This window comes from Vombatus ursinus, unplaced genomic scaffold (genome assembly GCF_900497805.2).
Source record: "Vombatus ursinus unplaced genomic scaffold, bare-nosed wombat genome assembly UNPS02014818.1, whole genome shotgun sequence".
NCBI classification, from domain to species: Eukaryota; Metazoa; Chordata; class Mammalia; order Diprotodontia; family Vombatidae; genus Vombatus; species Vombatus ursinus.
Window position 1 is genome coordinate 56,162,975 of NW_020954596.1, and position 18,795 is coordinate 56,181,769.

Here is an 18,795-nt window from a genome sequence, read left to right on the forward strand (position 1 = left end):
CATTCTTGTGGCTTATTTGCTTCTTCTGTTAAACGAGGGGGCTCAAGTAAGTGCCCTCCGATGTTCTTTCCAGTTCCAGATCCATGTGATTTAATGGCATGACTCAACTTGATAATAACAATATCTCACATTTGATGAGCTACAAAACAAACATTTAAACTTTCAGATCTGACTCTCGTCCTCTCTCGGAATTGCTTACTAAGTGTTCATATTTCAGGATTTCCCAAATTTAAAATCCCTGCACTTCTTGATAGTAAACATTCAGATACTAAGTATCTGTGCCGACCTATAATTTTTTTTTAACGTAATGAGTCATTTCCACGCTCCTGATAAGCTAGCACTAAGCAGATGTGTAGCTTCGGTCAAACAACTGGGGCACGAAGAGCGAGCCAGAGCAGAACTGCGGGCAGCGACGTAAGACGAAGCGTAGCTCGCCGGTGATTGGCTGTTTGTGGTGCCTGGGCTCGCTCTAGTGAGGAGGGCCGGGGAGGGGGGGTTAGAGGCCGGCAGAGGAGCTGGGCGAGCAGGCTGGAGCAGCTGAGTTTGGGGACCCGCAGCCGCCCGCGCTGCGCTGAGCTGCGCTGCGCACGGAGCCCGAGGACTGCCTGAGAAAGGGGAAATGGCTGTCCCGAGGGAATAATCCCACCCATATGCATGCCTGGCGGTATCCTGGCACCTGGAGAACCGGGAGCGTGATGCAGTAATGTGGCAGAGGCAGGAACCGGTAAGAGCACAGCCCTTTGGATGCCTCCTCCACCCCCCCACCCCCACCTTCCTGTTTTCTCTTTTGTTTTAGCGTGCTTTACATGCAATACCCCGGGGAGAGTACAAAAATGACACATGGAAGTACTTTTCCAAAGAAGCTTTTATCCAGTTCTGAATTGAATCCCGGCAACCTGGAGTTTAGGACAACTTCTTAAAAACTAAACAATCAGCTGTAGCTTGCGTTTACATCCAGTTACTGGTCCTAGGGCTGCAACAGTCTGTCCTACACTAGCTGGATAACCCTGGACAAGTGACTTAATCGCCCTGCATCTCGGTTTCCCCATTTGTTAAATAAGAAGAGGTGACTAGTCAACTTCTAAAGTTCCCTGAGTGCTAATATTATTACAGGGAAGTAAAGCGCCTGTGTATGTTTGTTGTTGGCTTTTCAAATTGCTACAGAATCTTAACTGGGACTGGAGGCAGGTAGCCAAAATTATTCAGTTGTGAAACTGCACAACTTCACAAGTGTGATTAGAATTTTAGTAATTTCTGCTTGGTTATTTTAAAGGAATACTAGAGATTAGGAATTCCGTAATCTTTCATTCACTACAGAGCATTTTGAGGTATACAACTCAAAATGATTTGTAAAATTGATATAATTTTGTTAAAGACAGAGGTGATAGTTCCATTGTACTGTGCCCTTGTTGAAAAAAAAAAACTAATTTCATAGGTTTAGTAGTTAAATTAAACTTTGGGACCCTCATGGTCCCAAAATATGTTGTACTACCTACTTCTGTAACTATTTCTCTGGGTCTTGGTTTCTTACGTGAAAAAAAAGTTGGAATAAATTATCTCTAAGGCCCCTAACGGAGTAGCTCTAAAAATCTGTGAATATGCAAGGAAACATTTGATTAGCAAATAGAAGGTTCTAATGAGTGTATTTTGGCAGAAGCCATATTCACACCAAGACCTCCGTGTAGATAATGAAAGCACAGATTTAAACTCCTATTAAAAATTCATTTGGATGGCTTATCTTAGAATCAGTACAAATTAAACACTGACTTTAGGTGTTATTCTTGTGAAAAACAGTTAGTTATGCTCAGAAAACAAACACTTCCACAGCCTCAGACTGAACCAAAGCTTTTAATAAACTGCTTTAGAAATGTATGCTGTTGTTATCACAGGTGACAGCAAGCAAGAATCTAAATGACCCTGCAAACCCTTCACCATTATTAGGGGGGAAAGTCAGAAGCGCACATACTGTTGATAGTAGATCATAGCAAAATGTTTCTGAAGAAAGGCACATTTGAAGTGTATATCATGATCTTTCCAGATTTCATGCAAACATAAAAGGAAAACATCCTGATGGCTACCTGAATGTCCTTGGGCATTTCATTTAACCACCCTAAGCCTCAAATTCCTCAGCTATAAAATAAAGGGGTTGTGCTTGAAGGGCTCTGAGGTACCTTCTGACTCTATATCTATGATCCTATGTCCTGTGATTAAAAATATAGGGATTCTGATGTAAACTAGCTGATAACTATCGTCTGGGTTAGGGGTGGGGAACCAGCAGCCTCAAGGCTTCATGTGGTCTTCTAGGTCTTCAAGTACGGCCCTTTGACTGAGTCCAAACTTCACAGAGCAAATCCTTTTATTAAGGGGATTTGTTCTGTAAAACTTGGACTCAGTAAGAAAGCCGCACCTGAGAACCAAGACCAAAGGTTTTCTACCCGTGGTCTAGGATCTTTGACCTTAAATTACCTATGCTTTCAACCAATACTTTTTTCAACAAAGCTGGAAAGCAATTAAATTGATGTTGAGGAAAGAGAAGAAATCCTTAAGAAATACAATTCTTTTTTTTTTTTTTTTCTGGCTAGGCAATGGGGTTAGGTGACTTGCCCAGGGTCACCCAGCTAGTAAGTATTATGTGTCTGAGGTGAAATTTGAACTCAGGTCCTCCTGATTCCAGGGCCAGTGCTCTTTCCACTGAGCCACCTAGCTGCCCCTACAATTAAATTTCTTGACCTGCATTTTTAATGGGTTTGTTGTTCAGTTGTTTCAGTGTTGTTGGATTCTTCATGACTTCATTTGGGGTTTTCTTGGCTGAGACGCTAGAGTGGTTTGCATTTCCTTTTCCAGCTCATTTTATAGAAGAGGCAACAGAGAATTAAATGACTTGCCCAGGGTCACACAGCTAGTGTTTGAGTCTAGGGCTTGTGCTCTCTCCATTGCACCATCTTGCTGCCCCTTTATACAGGTTAGGTAGAAGAAAATATGCATATTTTGATATAAAATTAGAATTCCTCAGTTGAATAGCAGGTGTAAGCTTTTTTCACATTTTACTAATTGAACATCTTGCAATCTTTTTTTTTTCCTTTGATGTTTTAAATTTCTAATTGCAAGATGAAAATCTGTTGATCAGGAGCCTGCCGGCCTCAAACTAAGAATCAAGAAGGCCTGGATTCACGACCCCTTTGACTCTTATTGGCTGTGCAACCCTGAGAAAGTTACTTAATCTCTCACTGCCTGAGATAAGTCTCTGGGACTTACTGAATTGTTACTGATCTGCATTGATATAGAGTTGCCTCATTAAGAATTCACAAGGGGCAGCTAGGTGGCTCAGTGGAAAGAGCACAGGCCCTGGAGTCAGGAGGACCTGAGTTCAAATGTGGCCTCAGACACATGACACTTACTAGCAGTGTGACCTTGGGCAAGTCACTTAACCCTGATTGCCTCACCAAAAAACAACAAAACAAAAAATTCCTAGCATGGATGAAAATACTGGTCTAGCTATGCCTTCTATATGTGGCAGACACTTAGAATGATTTGTAAAATTGATAGAATTTTGATAAAGCCAGCAGTGATAGTTTCATTGTTCTATGCCTTTGTCAGAATGCATATGGATATTTGTGTTCTATTCTCAGAGCCACGTTTTAGGAAGAAAATAAATAGACTGGAGTGACTTTAGAGCAGGGATTTAAATTTTTTTTTTAATTTTATTTTCAATTCCAAATTCTCTTCCTCCTTCCACCATCTCCCACACTGATTGAGAAGGCAAGAAATATGATACACATTATACATATGAAATCATGCAAAACGTATTTTCACATTATCCATGTTCTGTGTGGGGGAAAGCAAGTAAAATAAAGTGTTGAATTTTTTTAATATGCTTCATTCTACACTGAGTTCATCAATTTTCTCTCTGGATGTAGATAGCATTTTTCATCATGAGTCCTCTGCAATTGTCATGGATCATTGTATTGATCAGAGTAGCCAGGTCTTTCACAGCTGATCATCTTTACAACGTTGTTGTTGCAATGCATACTGAGCATTGGTTCTTCTATTTATTTAGAGCAAGGATTTTTTTTTCTTTTATTGGTGAGGTCATCAAAGTTAAGTGACTTGCCCAGGATTACACAGCTTGTAAGTGTAAAGTGTCTGAGGCTGAATTTGAACTCAGGTCCTCCTGACTCCAAGGCCGGAACTACTCTGCAAGGATTCTAACCTAGCTGCCCCTAAAGCAAGGATTCCTAACCTTCAGTCTATGACCTTGTTTTTAGAAATATTTTGGCACAGTATTTCACTGTAAATGGTTACCTTTCTAATTCTATGTATTTTATTTTATGCTTTTAAACACATTATTTAAAGGAATTGGAAAGTATGCCACACAAGTACTAGTTGAAGGTATTAGGAATGTTTGATTTAGCAAAAAGAAATCTTGGTATGGGGAACATGGGGAATCTTCAAGTATTTGAAGAAGCATTAGACTTGTTCTACTCGATGTGGGAGATTGGAAAAACCGGGGGCCGTGAGCTGAAGTGACGGAGGCAGAGTTCTCATCCAATTACAACTTTCCAAAAGTAGAGAGGAAGCAGCATGCTGTTCGTTGCGGGCGGGTCTTCTAACAACGAGTGTCTGAGTTGCTCTACAACACATTCCTTTTTAGTTATCAGTTGGATTAGAGGCCCTCTGAGGTCTCATTCAACTTTGAGATTTGGTGAATTATCAGACCTTCTCCCAGGCAGTGCTTTTAAAAGTAGGGATGAAGCCTTCTCTCCAAAGTCAGAAGATGAATCTAATGCTATAAAAATAACACTACTGAAGGACAGCCTTGAAGGAATCCAATGGGCTGGACTAATGGAGTTTTGTTTTAATAGATTCTTTTAGGTAGAGTTTTAAATGATGTAAAGACAAAAATACTGGTCATGGTTAGGAAGAAAACAACATGCTCTAGGTATGAGACATCATCCCCTCTGAACAATTGCAAGTGATATGTCAGTTTTCAAAGGTGCCTGCTGATGTTATGTTGGACTCTGCACCAACTAGATTTTGTATCTACCGTACCAAAAACGGGTTTAAGACACTGTATGTGGCCTAGTTCTGAAAGCCTCGTATCAGTAATAGAAACACAAATATAAACGCGCGCGTGCACACACACACAACTGTTTTTTCTGTATAAAACGTGTCATTGTAGCATAGCATTCTGGCTCAAGAAATTGGACTTTACGTAAAACTAAAAGCAATTTAACTCCTCTGATGTTATGGGAAAAAATATTTCACCTCATACTTCTCAAAGTGACCAAAAATAATAACAGGTTGAAATAATTAGTGCTGGAGGGGCAGAAGGAAGACCAGCACACTAGTTCCAACCCTCCTGGAAAACAATTTGAAATTATATGAGAAAAGTCAGTGAACTATTCATACTTTTTGACACAGTAATCCTACTGCTGAGCATATACTTGAAGGAAGTCAAACAGAGGGAAGAGTACCATAGACACAACCATATTTATTTATGGTAGCACTTTTTTGCATTAACAAAGAATGGAAGCAATGTTGGGGCAAATCAACTGAATCCACTGAGAGCTTATCAACGCAATGGATTGTTACTGCATTATAAGAAATGGCAGATGGGAAGTATTTAGCAAACATGGAATTAAGTGATACAAATGAGAATAAGCAAAACTAGAAGTATATACACAGTGATCGCAAGAATGTAAAAGAAACCAACACTAAAAGGCAGTCAACCTCTCATGTGAGTAATGACTAAACTCAGTTTCAGAGAAATGATGACAAAACACAATTCTCTTAGTAGAGAGATGTGGGTGGGGAGGAGGGGAAGTGTGGATGATGAATGTAGAATACAACTATATTGGTTGGTTTTGTTTTAATGTTTTTCTCTGTTAAAAGGGAGAGTTCAGAGGTGAGGGTGGTTTGGGGGGAAATGACTATAGTACAAAAATAAAAGGTGAAAATTAACCTAAATAGGTATGGGAGAATGGTAATTAGCTCTTTCTGTTTTATCAGTCTCAGTTTCTATTAGAAATTGCCAATAGAAAAGGGAAAATGATAGTGAAACTAAAAAAAATCAAACACTGTTTTTGTTATCAATTTTAAAATGTGGTCATGATAAAGAATGCTAAAATGAAAATAAACTTTTAAGTAAAATAAACTTTGAGGTTTTAATTTCTGTTTTTCATATTAGTAATGATTTGGAGTAATCTTTTGTATGGCTGTTGGTTGCTGCAGTCCTCTTCAGACTACTTCTTCATGACCTTTCACACCACTTACTTTGGGTGAATTGCTCTTGGTCTTATGTATTTATGTCAGCTCCCTGTATCTTGGATGCCAGACTTTTATCAGCAATATCTGATACAGAAACGTTTTTTCTTCTCAGTCTACCCCCTTATTGGCCAAGGCAGGTCCTAGAAAACTAGAAGAGCTTTGAGCAGAGGTAGAGAACCTGTGGCCTTGAGGCCACGTGTGGTCCTCTAGATCCTCAAGTGCAGCCCTTTGACTGAGTCCAAGTTTTACAGAATAAATCCTTTTATTAAAGGATTTTATTTTTATTGAAGACCTAGAGGACCACATGTGGCCTTGAAGCTGCAGGTTCCCCACCCCTGGCCTTGAGTATGAAGCAGTTGACGAACACTGTGCTTTTAATCATTCATCCAAGGACTAGACCAGTTTTAGTGAGTCTCTTTATCAGATAGCTTTAGCCCTAGAATGACTACTTTGGCCATGGTAATTCATGAAGACCTTCTACAAAAGTACAGAGCAGTTATGGTCTGAATTGGTTAAAACAAACAAACAAACGAACAAAAAAAACCACAAACATATCCTTACTGATTTAACATTTTTGAGGTGTTGAAGCCAGTACTTTGTTTAAGGATTTTGTAAGTGATAAAAATAAACAGAACCTGATTGCAAAATAAATAGACTCAACTGCTGTCATCTTCAATACAAAAAAATATGTTTCATTTTTTTTAAATTTCAGTCTTTTTTTTTTTTTTGGCAATTGGGATTAAGTGACTTGCCCAGGGTCACACAGCTAGTAAGTGTCACATGTTTGGTCTGAGACCAGATTTGAACTCAGGTCTTTCTGACTTAAAGGCCGGTGCTCTGTGCACTATGCCACCTAGCAGCCCCCAACAGTCTTTTGTATACAAAGCATACTGTTTTGCACTGGGGGTATGCAAAATATATATAATACATGGTCCCTACTCTCATTGACTTTATAGTATAGAAGCAATAAGATGCATTATAATAATACTACTCGATAAATGCATTAAGAAATGGGATATGAAGTCTGATGAGAGAGGGTTAAAAACTAGAGAAATCAGGAATGATTTTAAGGAGGAGGTGTCATTTGAGTTGGGCTTTAAAGGCTGAGGATGAATTCAATAAGCAGAGGGAAATGGAGAGCTTGGGAAAAGTTTGTACAGTATATGTGGACACGACAGGGGAGAGTCTAGTTTGATTAGATCAGAGAGTATATGGAGGAAAATAATATAAGACTAGAAAGGTATGTTATTGGCAGATTGTGGAGGGTCTTCAATACAGGAAAAAGAACATTGTTTTCACTGTGTAAGTAATAGGGAATCTGTGAAGGGTTTTGACCACAAGAGTGACATGACTAGGTCATTGTAAAAATCATATAAATCTGGCAGTTGTGTGAAGAGTGTATTACATAAGGGAAGAAAATAAAGGGGTGGGAAGACTTGTTAGGAGTCTAGATGACTAGGAATAAGAGAATGGACTAACTTGGTGCTGTTGGGAATAGATATGGATACTACAGGTATTATGGAGGTTTAATTGATAGGATTTGAGAACTGCATGGATATGAAAGGTGAAGGAGAAGAGTGTAGGATGTGGGTGAAAGGTTGGTACCACTGACAAGATAGTCTGGGTTGGGGAGGGGGAGGTGAGAAGGTAAGCTTGATTTCACACATGTTAAGTTGTTCATGGGACATTAAAGTGGGCCTGTCTTATAAGCAAGTAGAAATGGATGTATCTGAATCTCCAAAGGTTAGGATTAAAGATTTGGGAGTCACCTATACTATGTAAAGGTGGTGTAGTTTTAAACCTGAGGGAGGAAATCAGATTGCTAAGGAAAAGAGTCTGGGTTTCAAAGAAGGCTCAAGAACTTTGAGGAATAACACTCCAGGGCATCAGAAAATGAAAAGCTTGTAAAGAAGACAGTGGAGAAAATTTTAGCCTTTCCTGACCTCTCTTAATTGTTCCCTTCATCTTAAATCTCGCCTGTGCCTTATATCTACTAGCTCTTACTAAAACCTGGCTCCCCAGCCCATGATTCACCCTCCCTGGCCATCCTTTCCGGTACTGGCTTTACCTTCACTCATTCCCCTTGACTCACTGGTCAAGGTGAGAGAGTTAGAATACTCCTTGCTCCCCACTGCCACTTCAGCTTCTCCTCCTTCCTCTGTCAGTCAGTCACATCTTTTCTTTTGAGGTCCAAGCTATTCATATCTACTACCTAATTAAAATACTGGTAGCTGTTGTCTACAGATTCCCAGGTTACTCCCTTTCCTTCCTTAATGAGTTTGATGCCAGGCTCACAATTTTTCTCTCATCCCCAACTCCTGCCCTCATACTAGGAGACTTCAATATACATATTGGTTCTCCCTCAAATACTCTAACCATTCAGTTCTTCAACCTATTCACCTCAACGAGCTATTCCTCTGCCCCACGTCAGCTATACACAATAATGATCATACCCTTGATTTTACCATCACCTATACATGTACCAACTCTGTGTATAAGAACTCTGAATCCTCCCATCTGACCGTAATCTACTGGCTTTTCACCTTTTTCTCTGCCTTCCCTTATAAAGTCCTACTTTGTCCACACTGTGACTTCCAATCGCTTGACCTCTCAGTTCTCTCCCAGGACGTCTCCCCTGCACAAGCCAGTCTCTCTTTCTCCCTCAGTCTTGACTTCTTGGTGAACCATTTCAGCATTTTTTCATTTCTGCATTTCTACACTGTCCCCCTTTTTTGAATTCCTAGGCTCCTTATAAAACCATTTATGCCCAGCCAAGCCTTAGCCTTGTATCACTCCAACCATCTGTCACCTTGACTCCTACACATATACTGCTCAACGAAGGTGGAGAAAATCATGAAACCATTCTTCCTGGATCTACTACAGATTTAAGTTATACAACCTCAGCTGGTTGCTAAGCAATCCTGCTTATCAACTCACTATTCCACTCTCCACAATGGCTCTTCCATCTCATCCTTTCTCAATCCTTTCCCTCTCCCTACTCTCAGCTGAGAACCTTGCCTCAAAATTTATAGGGGGAAAAAAAGAGACCATTCTTTGTGATCTCCCTGTTCTCTCCTCTTCCGGATCTCCTATCACTCAGGCCTTCTGCCACTTTCTCATCCTTTACCCCTGTTGCACGTGATGAAGTAGACTTATTCCTTACCAAGGCTAACCTCTATTTGTTCAAGCAATCCCATTTCACAACATGTCCTCCAGTAAATTGCCACTGTCATCCCCCCTTTCACTTATTTTCAATCTCTTCTTGTTTACTAGCTCATTTTCTCCTGTCTACAAACATGCCCATGTCTCCCCCATCCTTGATCCTTCCATCCCAGCTAGCTATCCTCCTTTTTCTTTTCTCCTTGAAAAGACCATCTCCATTAGGTACCTCCACTTTGTTTCCTCTCACACTTTTCTTAATTCTTTGTAATCTGGCTTCCAGTCTTATTACTTTAAAAAAATTTTTTTTTTATTTTCACATTAGTCATGCTGCAAAGAAGTATTAGGACCAATGGGAGGAACCACAAGAAAGAAGAAACAAAAAAGAAAAAAAGATCAAATAGTATGCTTCAATCTGAATTCAGACTCCATAATTCTTTCTCTGGATGTGGATAGTATTTTCCATCATGAGTCTTTTGGAGTTGTCTTAGATCCTTGCATTGCTGAGAAGAGACTGTGAAAGTTAGTCATCACACATTCTGGCTGTTACTGTGTACAATGCTCTTGTGTTTCTACTCACTTCACTCAACATCAGTTCATCTAAGTCTTTCCAGGTTTTTCTAAAGTCTGCCTTCTTATCATTTCTTGTAGCGCAATAGTATTCCATTACATTTATATACTACAACTTGTTCAGGCATTCCCCAATTGATGGGCATCTCCTCAATTTCCAGTTCTTGGCCATCACAAAAAGAACTGCTATAAATATTTTTGTACATGTGGGTCCTTTTCCCATTTTCATAATCTCTTTGGCATACAGACCTAAAAGTGGTATTGCTAGGTTAAAGGATATGGAATTTCTCTTTATAGCCCTTTGGGCATAGTTCCAGATTGCTCTCCAGAATGGTTGGATCAGTTCACAACTCCACCAAAAATGCATTAGTGTTCCAATTTTCCCATATATCCATCATTTATCATTTTTCCTGTTTTATCATGTTAGCCAATCTGATAGGTGTGATGTGGTGTCTCAGAGTTGTTTTGATTTGCATTTCTCTAATCAATAGTGATTTAGAGCATTTTTTCATATGGCTATAGGTAGTTTTAATTTCTTCATCTGAAAACTGCCTGTTCATTATCCTTTGACCATTTCTTAATTGGGAAATGGTTTGTATTCTTATACATTTGACTCAGTTCTCTATATATTTTAGAAATGAGGCCTTTATCAGAGACATAGCTTTCTGCTTCCCTTCTAATCTTGGTTGTATTGGCTTTGTGCAAAAAATTTTCAATTTAATGTAATCAAAATCATCCATTTTGCATTTAATAATATTCTCTATCTCTTGTTTGGTCATAAATTCTTCCCTTCTCCATTGATCTGACAGGTGTTGTTCTCCTAGTTTGCTTATATCAGCCTTTATACCTAAATCATATACCCATTTTGACTTTATCTTGGTGTAGGGTGTAATATGTTGGTCTATGCCTAGTTTCTGCCATACTATTTTCCAGTTTTCCCAGCAGTTTTTGTTAAATAGTGAGTTCTTATTCCAGAAGTTGGAGTCTTTGGGTTTATCAAACAGTAGATTACCATAGTCGTTGACTATTGTGACTTACATGCCTAAACTGTTCCACTGATCTACCACTCTGTTAGCCAGTACCAAGTAGTTTTGATGATTGCTACTTTATGATACAATTTTAAGATCTGGTACAGCTAGGCCACCTTCCCTTGCATTTCTTTTCATTAATTCGCTTTATATTCTGGACCTTTTGTTCTTCCAGATCTTATTCCAGATCTATTTTTTCTAGCTCTATAAAGTAATTTTTTGGTATTTTGATTGGTATGGCACTGAATAGGTAAATAATTTAGGTAGAATTGTCATTTTTATTATATTAGCTTCACCTACCCATGAGCAACTGATATTTTCTCAGTTATTTAGATCGGACTTTATTTGTGTGAAAAATATTTTGTAATTGTGTTCATGTAGTTCCTGAGTTTGTTTTGGCAGGTAGACTCCCAAATATTTTATTATGTCTACAGTAATTTTTAATGGAATTTCTTTTTCTATCTCTTACTGTTGAGCTTTATCAGTGATATATAAAAATTCCGATGATTTTATTTTATTTTATATCCTGCAACTTTGCTAAATTTGTTTATTATGTAAAGTAACTTTTTACTTGATTCTGTAGGATTCTGTAAGTATACCATCATATCATCTGCAGAGAGTGATAGCTTTGTTTCTTCTTTGCCTAATTCCTTCAATTTCTTTTTCTTCTCTAATTGCTAAAGCTAACATTTCTAGTACAATATTGAATTACAGTGGTGATAATCAATATCCTCGTTTCATCCCTGATGTTATTGGAAATGTTCTAACTTATCTCCATTACATAGAATGCTTACGGATGATTTTTGATAAATGCTACTGTCATTTTAAGGAAGACTCCATTGATTCCTATCCTCTTTAGTGTTTTTAATAGGAATGGGTGTTGTATTTTGTCAAAAGCTTTTTCTTGCATCTATTGAGATAATCATATGATTTCTGTTAGTTTTGTCATTGACATAGTCAATTATGCTGATAGTTTACCTAATATTGAACCAGTCCTGCATTCCTGGTATAAATCCTACCTGGTCATAGTGTATTATCCTTGAGATAAGTTGCTGTAACCTCTTTGCTAATATTTTATTTAAAATTTTTGCATCTATATTCATTAGGAAAATTAGTCTATAATTCTCTTTCTCTGTTTTGACTCTTTCTGGCTTTGGTGTCAGCACTGTATTTGTATCATAAAAAGAATTTGGTAGGACTCCTTCTTTGCCTATTTTCCCAGATAGTTTATATAGTATTGGAATTAATTGTTCTTTAAATGTTTTATAGAATTCATTTGTAAATCCATCTGGCCCTGGAGATTTTTTTTTCTTAGGGAGTTCATTGATGGCTTGTTCAAATTCTTTTTCTGAAATGGGGTTAAGTATTTTTTTTTCCTCCTCCATTAATCTGGGCAATTTATATTTTTTGTAAATATTCATCCATTTCACTAAGATTGTCAAATTTATTGGCATACAGTTGGGCAAAATAGCTCCTAATTATTGTTTTAATTTCCTCTTCATTGGTGGCGAATTTACCCTTTTCATTTTTGATACTGGTAATTTGGTTTTCTTCTCTCTAAGTTGTTGGGACACTCCTCTCTCCTGGTTCTCTTCCTACCTATCTGGCTACCCCTCTTCTATGTTCTTTGCTGGATCTTCTTCCAGATCATGCCCTCTGACCATAGATGTTCCTCAGGGTTTTTTCCTGGGCCCTCTTTTCTTCTCCTATACCACTTAGTTAATCATCTCATCAACTCCCATGTAATTAATTACCATCTCTATGCTGACAGTTCTTGAGCCTATCTTTCCTGCCATAGCTTCTTAGCTAACCTCCAGTCTTGCCTCTCCAAGTACCTTTCAGACATCTCAACCTGGGCGTCCAGTAGACATCTTTTACTCAATATGTCTGAAATCATACTCATTATCGTTCCCTCTAAATCCTCCCTTCTCCTTTCTACCTTACCTGTTACTGTAGAGAACAACACCATCCTCCCTCAGGCTCACAATCTAGGAGTTCTGGATACGTTACCATCTTTCACTCCCCATATGCAGTTTATTGTCAAGGTCTAAGGATTTCACCTTTGCAACGTCTCTTGTATATACCCCTTTCTCTCCTCTGACACTGCCACCACTCTAGTACAAGCAGGCCCTTATCACCTCACATCTGTACTATTGCAATAGCCTGCTGGTGGATCCCATTCCAATTCATCCTCCATTCATTCAGCCACTAAAGGGATTTTCCTAAAGCTCAGGTGTGATCATGCCTTCCACTTAAAAAACTCCAGTGGGTATTACAAAATACTCTGTTTGGCTTTCAAAGCTCTTCATCAACTAGCCCCCTCCTGCCTTTCCAATCTCTCTATATCTCACCTACCCTTAGCCTTTAATCCAGTGACGCTGGCTCTTCCACAAAGAAGATACTGTCTCTTGGCTCCAGCCATTTTCTCTAGCTCACCCCAGTGCCTGGAATCATCTCACTCTTCAGCTGCAACTAGTGACATTCCTGCTTTATTTTAAGTCCCAGTTAAAATCTCACCTTCTACAAGAAGCCTCCTTAATTCCCATCTTCCTGCATTAAGCCCACTTTCATGATTGTAGTGTCTCCCTTCTGTTAATTATTTGCTATTTATCATATATATGTATGCATGTATGTATATGTCTCTGTGTATGTGTGTAGGTATGTTTATATGTATACACACACACATATATGTGTGTGTATGTATATATATGTGTGTATGTATATATGTGTGTGTATATATATATTTTTATATATATATATATATATATGAAGGGAGACCGTCTTTTGCCTCTTTTTTGTATCCCCAGCACTTAGCACAGTGCCTGGCACATAGTAGGCATTTAATAAATGTTTATTGACTAATATATGGTACCCTTCCCCCCACACTATCTTGTATTAACTTTGTATACATTTGTATAATTATACATATTGTGTTCTTCCTCTTTATACCCCAACCACTCCCCAAATGGAATGTAAGTGTCTTGAGATGAGGAGCTATTTGGTTTTTGTCTTATATCCTTAATGCCTGGTATATAATAGGTACTTAATAAATGCTTGTTAATTGATTTCATCTAGTAGATGTTCCCTCCACCCAAGACCTGCTCCAAATATATAGGCTTTACTAAAAATACCTTTTAAAAAAGTTTCTGTAAAGAAGCCTGGGTAACTAAGAAGCACCTTTTTAGCTAAGACCATCCATGTTGCATTGGAAGGGATCTCAGAAGTGGTCCAGGTGAAGTGAGAAGCTCAAAGTCACACAGCTGCTTAAGGAGAAGTACCAGATCCCAGGTCCTACAATCCTAAATATAGCATTCTTTCAATTGTACCACACTGCCTGTGTCCAAAATTAAGTTTTGCAAAAAAAAAAAACAACAACAAAAAACCATGTTATTTAAGCCAAAAAAAGAAATATCATTGACAGTAGATAGAATATATAAATTTGACGAGCTGTGCAGTATTATTCCAAAATTATTTTTTAAATCCTAATTTCTAAATAGAAAGTTAGTTTAAATTTTTATTTTATTTTGTCGTGTGGCATTGCCTATGGCTTTCAGAACAAAACTGCTTTTTCCATTTCCTCCTATACATAACCAATTAGAACTATGGTCAGTGGACCTCAAGAGATGGTTTTCATGAACTGCTGGCACCAAAAAAATTTCCTTGCCTGGAAATTAACGTTCTGGTCATGACTTCAGATGGTAGACACAGCAATCTATCTATCACCTGGCTGACACGTTCCATTTTGTCCTTCCAGAGCTTGCACTGTGTTAGCATAGCCTCAGAAAGCCCATGGCCCTCTCTATATGGTGATGAGGCATTGGAGTAGAAATTGAGTGGAAGATTAACAATTTCAGATTATTAAAAATCTGACCAGTATAGGTTCAAGTAGTGTACTCTGTGAGCCAGCAGTAATACATATAAACTGTTGAAGACATATAAGTACCTGTTTTTTGTTTTTTTGTGGGGTTTTTTTGAGGGGGCTTAAACTGTACTTTTTTTAAATTTATGGAGTAAGACAAACATTTCCATAACACAGTACAATAAAAAGATGATTGCGTATGATAATGCATGCAAATCTACTATTCACAACTTGCTATTCCTTTCAAATATACAATAAAATTATCATGTAAATTTATTTTTCCTTTTTTTTCCTCCTTCTTTTCCCCTTCCCTCCCACCCTAGAGATGGCTACCATTGAACACAAATATATATAGAAGTACGTATAGAATATATATGTATATATATTCTATACGTACTTCTATTTTTCAATTATTTCTCTGTTTTGTTTTTAAAGGGCTGTTTTTGCTTCTTCCACAGAGCCTAGGGAAAGGAGATACATCAGACTCTCTTGGGTGCTAGTTAGATCACCTCTGAGCTGACTATAAAACTCACAAGTCAGCTTTATAAAGAAACAATATTCAATACCAAAGGCGAAGAACAAAACCAGATTTACCTCAGATATGTAAATGACCAGGTCTTGTTTGTACAGATTGACAAGATTCCCTTTTAAAATATACTTTTACATATATAGTGTGATCATTTTAAATTCCCTTTATGAACAGAATATCAATAGATGGTAAAAAAAATCTTAAGTTAGAAATTCAGTTAAAAACACGCAAAAGAACATAGAAATAAATTGACCTTTTCCTAACATGGTAAATAGCATCTATCTAAAATTAAAAGCCAACATGATATGTAATGGCGAAAATCTAGAGGCATTTCCTATAAGATCAGGTTTAAAACAAAAGCACTATTGTTTGATATAGTGCCAGAAATTCTAGCTTTAATAATAAGATGAGAAAAAAAAGAAATTGGAGAATAATCGTTAAGCAAAGAAGAAATTAATTTATTGGGCTTTTTCAGAAATGATGGTTTATTTAGTGAACTCTAAAGGTTTAATTAAAATTACTTGAGACAATAACTTCAGTAAATTTTTCAAATATAAAATAAAGCCACATAAATCATCAGCATTTCAGTACATTGCCAAAATAACCTAGAAGGAAGAGATAGGGTAATTTCATTCAAAATAACCACAGAATTTATTTGGGACTATCTACTAAGGTAAACACAGGGAGTATATGACTACAGCTACAAAATGCTTTACAGAAATAATCAGACATAAATATTTGAAGAAATATTAACTGCACGTGGTTAGTCCAGGTCAAAACAATAAAAATTCAAATACTTCCTAAATAATTAACATACAGAAGTAAGTGAATATAGTAGCAAATTGTTGAGTAAATCCAAAGACCCAAACTACTGGGTTAAGGACTCACTATTTTTAATTTTTAAAAAACTACCAGGAAAAGTGGCAAATAACCTGGCAGAAATTTGGCATAGGCCAAGATCTCATACCATGTGCCAAAATATGCTTTGAGTAATTACGTTATCTAGATATAAAATGTCATGTCATAAATAGAGAAGAAGGGAAGAAAAATATCTTATGCAGCTTTGGATAGGAGAAAAGTCCATGATCAAAACAAAGAATAGAAACAATCTAAAGGGACAATTTTTGATTATATAAAATTAACAAATTTTTGCACAAACAAAACTAATGCAGTTATAATTAGAATGGAGAAAATTAAGTGGAAAAAATATTTGCAACAAGTTTTCCTGATAAAGATCTAATATCCAAGATATATAGGAAACTGATTCAAATATATAGAACAAGAATTGTTCCATAATAGATAAATGATCAAGGAATATGAACAGGTAATTCTCAAAGGAAGAGAAGAAAGCTATTAAAAATCATATGAACAAATGCTTCAATCACTATTAATTAGATGAAAGTAAATTAAAACAACCGTTAGACTCTACCTCATACCTTTTAGCAAAATTTGGCAAAGATGAAAAAAGTGGAAAATTACAATTGGTAGGGGAGCTGCCAGAAAACAGGCTCACAAATGCAGTGCTGTTGGTAAAACTGTGAACTGGTCGGTTTTCTGGAAAGCAACTTACAACTATGCCCTAAAATTCAGTAAATTGTGTATACTCTTTGCTCCAGTGATACCACTACTAGTCCTATAACCCAAAGAGATAAAGGAACCCAAATGTACAAAAATATTTATAATAGCTCTTTTTGTAGCGGCAGAGAGGTGTGCCTATCAATTGGGAAATGGCTGAACAAATAATGGAATATTATCATACCATAAGAAATGAGAAAAGGACTGGTATAAATTGACAGAGTCAAGTGAGTGGAACCTGAAGAACAATTGACAAAATAATAGCAATGTAAAGGCAAACAATTTTGAAATACTTGAGACCTGTGAACAATGCACTGATTATGATTCCAAAGAACTGATGTTGAAACATGCTGCCCATTTCTTCACAGAAATGGTAGAGTCAAGATACAAAATGAGATATGCATCTTTGGACACAGACCATGTAAATTTGTTTTGCTTGTCTACAAATATTTGTCACAAAAACTTTCTTTTCGGCTCGGATTCTTAAAATCTAGCCACTTTTCAGGTTCCTTAAGAGCCTAGCCAGTAGCTCACAAATGCTCAGATTCTTTAAGTCTGGCCAATATGGCCCATCTTTAATAAACCTTGTCTTTGGCTGAAAAAAAAAAAAACCAATCAACTTTGTTTTCTTTTTTTTTCTAGTCTGGTGGATAGATTTTGGGAGGTAGTTATAGGATTATAAACAGCAACAGAAAAGAGGGTCATTGAAGTATCTTTAAAAAACTGCACAGACAAGAATAGAAGGAATGCCAGAAGGAAATGTGCAAACAAGTTATTTTTGAAAGTTTGGGGCTGAATCTATAATGTACTAAAAGAGAAAAACTAGAGTGTTGGTTTCAAGTACAATCTTCTTTAACTGTTCTACTTTATTTAAAGAAATGCTCATTTTGTTTGATATTTAAGTTCAAAGTAAAAAAAGAATAAAATTTTCGAAGAAAAATATTCTTTATGAATAATAGAAAAATTACCCCCCAAAAATCCTTGTAACTATGTCAACTAAATAGACACTGCATTAAGATTTTTTTTTCTTATTGCGAGTTTAACTTTCTCTTGGTTAGAGAGATCCTTAGTTTTAAGTTGGTCAACTGACACGTAATTATTTTGATCTGTAAATGTGCAATTAATGATGTCTCCATAAATTTATAGTTCATTCTTCAATGTATAAGTATCTAACAGAGCATCTGTGTCTGCAAAATAAGTTTTAACATTGTTTGGATCTTAAAGTACTAGATTTTGCTAGCCCTCCTCTTCTCCACCATTAACTTGTTGATGGGAAAATATTTTTGCTTGAAAGTTTGCTGGTTTCTCTTAAGATGACTTTATAAGTAAATACGATCCACTGACTGTGTTGTCAATGTATTGGTAAAAATTAGCAAAAATCTTGGATTTGGTTAAGTACTAGTATGAGATGTCCAGACCTACTAGTTCATTTGACCTTAACTTCTCTGTACACAGAAAAACGGAAATAACATTTTTCAGCTATCTACTAGTAGGATATTCTTTTGTTTATTTCCCTACATCCATAAAGTGTGTTACTATATAATTTACCTTTAGTGTTCATTGTATCTCTATGGAGGCAGCAAACAGAGTGCTGGCATGGAGTCCAGAAGATTGGGTTCATATTACACCTCTAACACCATCTAGCCTTGTGACCCTGTACAAGTCACTTAACCTCCATGTGACTTGGGAAACTAACTCCCTAGGACTTCATCTACTAAGTTATATATAAAAGGGTTATGATCTAAGTTGGTGAAAGGAGTTCTAACATTATGCCTTTCCTAAAGTGAAGACTTCAGTTAAATTCAGCG

The 18,795-nt window shown here is 37.0% G+C and overlaps 1 protein-coding gene across 1 annotated transcript in view; it reads left to right on the forward strand.

The window, feature by feature from the left end:
* Window positions 1–524: 524 nt before the first annotated feature.
* The window catches only part of ATP10D (ATPase phospholipid transporting 10D (putative)), a 115,463-nt gene continuing 97,192 nt past the window's right edge, over window positions 525–18,795 (forward strand). The window contains exon 1 of the mRNA XM_027836062.1: window positions 525–724. The gene's annotated coding sequence lies outside the window, so the exon portion shown is untranslated. The remainder of the gene's footprint in view (window positions 725–18,795) is intronic.